Source organism: Loxodonta africana, chromosome 3 (genome assembly GCF_030014295.1).
Source record: "Loxodonta africana isolate mLoxAfr1 chromosome 3, mLoxAfr1.hap2, whole genome shotgun sequence".
In the NCBI taxonomy this organism is placed as follows: Eukaryota; Metazoa; Chordata; class Mammalia; order Proboscidea; family Elephantidae; genus Loxodonta; species Loxodonta africana.
The window spans coordinates 21,747,009-21,754,454 of record NC_087344.1 but is presented as its reverse complement, the minus strand read 5'-3'; the positions used below and the strand labels follow the sequence as shown (position 1 = coordinate 21,754,454).

The 7,446-nt window shown below is 39.2% G+C and overlaps 1 pseudogene; it reads right to left on the bottom strand.

Annotated features, from left to right (window-relative positions):
• Nucleotides 1–567: 567 nt before the first annotated feature.
• Nucleotides 568–2,045, bottom strand: LOC100663338 (olfactory receptor 7D4-like; annotated as a pseudogene).
• Between the last annotated feature and the right edge of the window lie 5,401 nt (nucleotides 2,046–7,446).

The window sequence follows — 7,446 nt, the reverse complement described above, 5'->3', positions numbered from 1 at the left end:
AAAGAGGGAAAGTAAAGAAGAAGGAAGAAAGAAAATAAGCAAGGAAGGACCACAAAGAATGAATCAACATCCCAGGCAGTATATTACTACAAAGCATCTGAAAAAATCATCTATCAAATCTAGATTCCCACACTTAAGGTTGAAAACCACATCATTGTTCTTATGAAAAGGTAGGTGTATTAATTCAATGATGAGTTGCCAGGTTTGAATCCGTCTAAATTTGAGGCTCTTCCTCTGAAAAATGGAGTGAATAAGAATATATTTCAAAGAAATGTTATCATGGTTAAATGAAATCATGTATGTAAAGCAATGAGCACAGTTCGCATGTGGGAAGCACTTGGTTATGACAATTGTATGATTTTAATTTTATTTCTTTCAAGGAAAAACACACATATAACCAAATTAAAATGAAGAGCATCAATGCTTCAGAGATTAACCTTTGGGGAAACCATGTCAGCGCTTGACATGATAAATGCTGCAAATCTAAGGTTGGCATTTTCAGGAATGGCCCTAAGAAAGCTGACCAAAGAAAAATTTATGGACAGCCTATAGTAAATAAGAGTCAGAAGTAATTAATGAAGAAAGAGTTGAGGGAAAGTAGTACATTAACAAGTAGAAAGGAAAATCATAGGTGTTTTGGGACTGGAAGAAACGGTGCATGTCTTTTTGGAAGAAAAAAAGAATCAGGATATTTAAAATGATGATATTTGGCTTTGGGGACCATGAAGCCCATTTAACCCTGAGACCAGTAATCATCATCATGGAAAAGAGGCTGCTCTGCAGAGGAGCCTTCCCAGGGCTCCCTTCACATCATTATTCCTTAGGCTGTATACGAAGGGGTTCAACATGGAAGTGACGACAGTGTACATCACTGAGGCAATAGAGCTTTTCTGGGAAGAATGGGTTACAGCAGAACTGAGGTATATCACAAGGCCTGGCCCATAGAACAAGAAGACCACAGAGAGGTGAGACCCACAGGTGGAAAATGCCTTATACTTGTCCCCAGAAGAGGACATCCTCATTAAGGAGGAGACAATCTGAGAATAAGACAAGAGGATCCCTGTGAAGGGAAATGCACCCAGCATGGCAGTCGATACATACAAGAAGATGTTGTCAATGAAGGTATCAGAGCAGGCTAATTTAATAATCTGAGCCAGTTCACAGAAAAAATGTGGAATTTCAGTACCTATACAGAAGTTCAACCGCAACATCAGTAGAATGTGAAACAGAGCAAGCCAGAAAATGATGACCCAAGACATCAGAACCAACAAGACACAGAGCCGGGGGTTCATGATGGCTGTGTAGTGCAGGGGGTGACAGATGGCCACAAATCAGTCATAGGCCATCAAGGACAGGAGAAAATTGTCCAGTCCAGCAAAAATCATGAAGAAATACACTTGAGTGAGGCATCCTATGTAGGAGATGTCTTTGCTCTGTGTCTGGATGTTCACCAGCATCTTTGGGACCGTGGTGGTGATGAAACAGATGTCAACAAAGGACAGGTTGGAGAGGAAGAAGTACATGGGGGTGTGGAGGTGGGGGTCAGAGCTGACAGCCAGAATGATGAACAGGTTCCCAAGCACAGCGACCATGTACATGGACAGGAAGAGTCCAAAAAAGAGGGGCTGAAGTTCAGAATCCTCTGAGAGGCCCAGCAGGAGAAATTCTGAAAGTTTTGTTTGGTTTTCTGCTTCCATGTAGTTAGTGTGTAGGCTGGAGAAAGTAAAAGCAACATTCAATGAACTGCCAACTGGCATCTCAGCTAGTCATCACCTTTACAATATGACTTCCTTTTTGTTATTGAGTTCTTCCAATGGCAGTGACTCTCTCAGCCACAGGTAGTCCTTTTCCGTTTTAAATGTGTATAATTATTCAGACACTTTAATTTAGCAGAAAGCTCTCTCTTTTTAGCTTGTATTCACTGGTTCTAATTCTGCTATTTGAATCTGTGCACATGAACCAATTTCTTCTTTGTTTTGACCCTTCCAAGCTAATTGGAAACATATCATGTGATCTCCCAAGTATGTTCTTTTTCCTGATAACCCCCTTACCTCCTTCATTCTGGTAGCTCTGCGTTAGTGATTAAAGGCCATCTGAGTGGAAAATCCATGTCTTAAAGGTGACCTGTCACATTCTATTGATATAAGAGTTAACTCTTGGTACCTTATTTTTTTTTTTAAATCTGGTTATTACCATTACCTATTTTGTGAGGATTAGAAATGCCTTTGTGAACAGAATGATATCAATTAATAATGCCAAAAAACAAAACCCAAACCCATTGAGTTGATCCTGACACACAGTGACCCTATAAGACATATTAGAACTGCCCCATAGGACTTTCAAGGCTGCAGTCTTTATGGAAGCCGATTGTCACATCTTTCTCCCCATGGAGCAGCTGGTGGGTTTGAACAGGTGACCTTTTAGTTAGCAGCCAAGTGCTTTTCCACTGCAATACCAGTGCTTCTAGTTAATAATAGCCCGGTGGTGCAGTGGTTAAGAACTAGGCTGCTATTCAAAAGATGGGCAGTTTGAATCCACCAGCGACTCCTTGGAAACCCTGTGGGGCAGTTCTGCTCTGTCCCGTAGGGTTGCTGTAAGTCTGAATCCACTCTACAGCAACGGGTTTGGTTTGGTTATTTATTATTAAACTGTTCCTTTTATGACAATTATTTTAGATGCATAATTCTCTCAAGCTAAAGCATAAATCTGTGATTTCAAAATGAGTGTTTAAATCATACTACCTGGAATAGAATTTTGGTTCTACCAACTTACTACCTGTGTGACCTGGAGAAAGTTACTTAATCTCTCTTAGCTATAGGTAACTCACCTTTCCAATGACAGTAGTAAATATTTCCTACATAATGAGATTGATGAGTAAATTCAATGAGATGATGCATGCAATTTTTCTAGTATGGTGCCTCTAACTAAACCTATAAAATCCATTGCCATCAAGTCAATTCTGACTCACAGAGGCCCTACAGCTCAGAGTAGAATTGCCCCATAGAGTTTCCAAGGACTGCCTGGTGGATTCAAACTGCCAACCTTTTGGTTAGCAGAGGTAGCTCTTAACCACTATACCACCAGGGTTTCCATGATATAAGTAGACAGTTGCTAATTATGAGCTTCTGTTTTTATCATCACGTCTTGCACGTCTATGACTTATCAATATCTCCTTTAAGCCATGGCAGCCATTGAGGATGGGATTGTGATGACTACAAACACAACAGGTCTGTTACCTCTTTTGACCTCCATGCATCTCTTCCAATTAGCGAAGATCCCTATGGCTCCCTTTTTCAGAAACCACCTGCCAGATGGATTCTTCCAAGAAGAGGAAAGGCCATGTGGACTATATAGATAAGAGGAGACAATAAAAGCACACAACCATTAAAATCCAATACAAGACATGTGTGTGCTCCTGTGTACATGCTCTTGATTGAGAATGTGTTGTATTAAAATCAGTGAAGTTACTTAAAATGAATAAGATGAATAAATTAGATTAAATATATTAAAAACTTCTACAGAGCAAGTCATACTAAAGAAAATTAAAAATCAAATTTAATATTTGAAAATAAATGTTTACATTTTCCACAAAAGAAAAATAGTATTATTCATGCATAAAGAATAGTAATTAATAAAAAGATTTTTAAAAAATCATTGAGGACGTATAATCTAATCTGTGGAGATGAGTAAGAAAAGCTTTTCTGAAATAGGATCATTTGAGCTGAAAGAAGAAGAATAGGTAACCAACCGTCCATCAGAGCAAGTCAGGAAAAGACAAGCAAAAAAAGGCTGAGAGGATAAAAGTTTTGGTTGCCCTGTGTGGCAGTGAGGTTTGTAATGGAAGGGATTTGAGAGGCCAGTGAGTTGGAGAGCAGAAGTTGAGAGCTAGGAAGGACAGAGTTTGTGAGGTCCACAAACAGAGCATTAGGTACTTTTCCTTAACGTCCCTTTTATGTGGTCAATTTTAAGTTTACTTGTAAGTCAGAGATAGTGACTTTGTTTACCCACCATTGCCTGAACCCAATATAGAATGGCTGTTTTAAAACCGCAGCCAACAGGACAATCTATGTTAAAGTGCTAAAATGTTTGTGGTAAATTCATGAATAAACCAAGGCAAACTAACCCCACTTTAGCCATTCTCCTGAACATTTCAGACGGGAAGAGGAAATGGATCTGAATACTAAAACCTCAGAAATAATTACATTATTTGTAGATGGATATTGTGGACACTAAGTAGAAATAGCATAAAAAATACAACTTTTAAGTGCTACCAGTAAGTTGACTGGATATTAAAGAAATATTTAGAGACCAGTAACTTTTCATTTAGGCAAAAACCCTTAGGGAATATATAAAAAAAAAGATCACATTAGGAATAAAATAGACAATACCTCCTGCATAATAGATGTTCATCAAGTAGGTAATGGATAAATTACTGGATATAAGAAATCTAACAGCAATCTACAATTTCTAGAAGAGAGTGGAGAAGTCATATTTGATGAGAGAGATAAGATAAAACGTCAAAACTGGTTGAATCAGAGTTTTTCTGGCAAATTACACATTCAGGAAATGGCCATTTGCAACTGTTCTTGGAGGGAGGCTTTAAATTCCAGAAAGACAAAGAAGAAATAGAAAGAGAGCTGCAGAAGACTGGCTGCAATGGAAACTAAAGTGCTTTCAAAGTACAAGGAGTTCACCTTCCTAAACAAATACGGGAAGTTTCAGAAGCATTACCAGAGAGACAAAGCCCAGTACCTACTTTTTTTCCTCTTTTTCTTCTTACTCCACCAGCCCTAAAGGTGACACTCTAACTCTTCCTCATGGTATCACTGAAGCTGTTTCCCTCCTCCATGGCCTATGTCTGGGAATCCCGATTTGATTTTCACCAAGGCTGAAATCAAATATTTACAGGGTGACAGACAATGAGGACACGTTTAAAGTTTCCAGAGTCTCTGGGGTTGAATCAAGAGTTCATTTAAAAAAAAAAAAAAATTGTTCCATCGTCCTTCCACTCTCTAAAGGATTCAGTTCCCTTGGTTACTAAGAAGATAAAATGGAAAATTTTCTTCCAATTTTGTCTCTTCAAAGCAGCTATTGCGGTGCGGGAGGGTGAAGTGGCCTTATTTCCTCTAAGCAGCAATTCTTCTATCTTTAGTTTGATATAAAGTAACAAGCTGTCTCCTGAGGGAAGTTTAACATCTACAAGGAACCAGACCTAGGAACTATGCATCTTAGAGTGAAATCCAACCCTGGGAAGTGTTTGCCTTAAAGAATATTTAGAGATTTTATGGGTCACTTGGTGGCCTCAAGGTTATGGAGGCAAAGAGGTTCTATCTGAAGAAAAGCCAACTGATCAATAGTTTTAATGCTGTTAAAAAACTAATAAGACATGGACTGGAAAGTATTACTTGACCTACAGTTGTGACATGGAAGACTTTGTTGATCTTAGAGAAAACTGCATTTATTTCCTGGGTCTGTAAATAAAGGGGTAGGGACAGAAATAATTCAGGTAGGGTGGTTGAAGGAAGGGTGATTGAGTATTGAGGAAATATAGGTGGCAGGTATAATCCTACTGTACAAATGTTTGTTTGGGAAAGGCAAGGAGAGCGATAAAGCATATCTTAAACTGAATATGGAGTCTCGGAAAGTTTTTTTTTCTTTTCTTTTTTTTTTACATAATGGAGGATTTGGAAACCTTTGTTGCATAATTAAGAGCTATGGCTGCTAACCAAAAAGTCTGCAGTTGGGATCCACAGAGTGCTCTTTGGAAACCCTATAGAGCAGCTCTACTGTTACAGAGTCCCTATGACTCTGTAAGAATTGACTCAACGGCAATGGGTTTGGTTTTGTTTTATGGGAAGATGCATAATTTCAAAGGGAATTATCATACTGTAACATCTGAATACATAGGCATTTATGGTTACATAATTACCAGGATGTAGTACACACTGAAGGAGCCCTAATAGTACAGTGGTTAAGTGCTTGGCTACTAACCAAAAGGTCGATAGTTTGAATCCAACATCACCTCTTCAGGAGAAAGATACGGCAGTTTGCTTCTGTGAAGATCGTTGTTGTTTTTGTTGTGAGGGGCTATACAGTTGATTCTGACTCATACTGACCTTATGGACAACAGAACAAATCATTGTCCGGTCCTGTGCTATCCTCACAGTTGTTGAGTCCATTCTTGCAGCCACTGTGTCAATTCATGTCATTAAGGGTCTTCCTCTTTTTCACCTCTACCGAGGATGATGTCTCTCTCCAGGGATTGATCCCTCCTGATAATATGTCCAAAGTATGTGAGATGAAGTCTCACCATCCCAACTTCTAGGGAGCATTCTGGCTGTACTTCTTCCAAGACACATTCTTCTGGCAGTTTAACGTCAACCAAACATTTTGGTATAACGGCTCTGTATACTCCTTCCAACTTCTCTCCAAGCTTCCTGCATTATTTAATATTTTCCACATAGAATCCTTCACTATTGCAACTTGAGGCTTGAATTTTTTCTTCAGATATTTCAGCTTCAGAAATGCCGAGCATGTTCTTCCCTTTTGGTTTTTTATCTCTAGCTTTTTATACTTGTCATTATAATATTTTGCTTTGCCTTCTTGAACCACACTTTGAACTCTCCTGTTTAGTTCTTTTACTTCATCATTTCTTCCTTTTGCTTTAGCTGCTCGACATTCAAGAGCAAGTTTCAAAGTCTCCTTTGACACACATTTTGGTCTTTTCTTTCTCTCCTGTCTTTTAAATGACCTCTTGCTTTCTTCATGCATGGCCTTAATGTCATTCCACACCTCGCCTGGTCTTTGGTCATTAGTGTTCAGCACATCAAATCTATGTTGAAGTTATCTCTAAATTCAGGTGGGATATACTCAAGGTCGTACTTTGGCTCTCATCAACTTGTTCTAATTTTCTGCATTTTCAACTTGAACTTGCATATAAGAAATTGATGGTCTGTTCCACAAACGGCCCCTGGCCTTGCTCTGACTGATGATATTGAGCCTCTCCATCATTTTTTTCCACAGATGTAGTCGATTTGATTCCTGTCAGTTTGTCCTACTGTGGTGGCTTGCATGTTTCTGTGATGCTGGAAGCTATGCCACTGGTATTCAGATACCAGCAGGGTCACCTATGGTAGACAGGTTTCAGCTGAGCTTCCAGACTAAGATGGACTAGGAAGAAGGACCCATCAGTCTACTTCTGAAAAGAAATAACCAGTGAAAACCTTATGAATAGCAGTGGAACATTGTCTGATATACTGCTGGAAGACGAGCCCCCCAGGTTGGAGGGCACTCAAAAGATGACTGGGGAAGAACTGCCTCCTCAAAGTAGAGTTGGCCTTAATGACGTGGATGGAGTCAAGCTTTTGGGACCTTCATTTGCTGATGTGGCATGACTCAAAATGAGAAGAAACAGCTGCAAACATCCATTAATAATCAGAACATGGA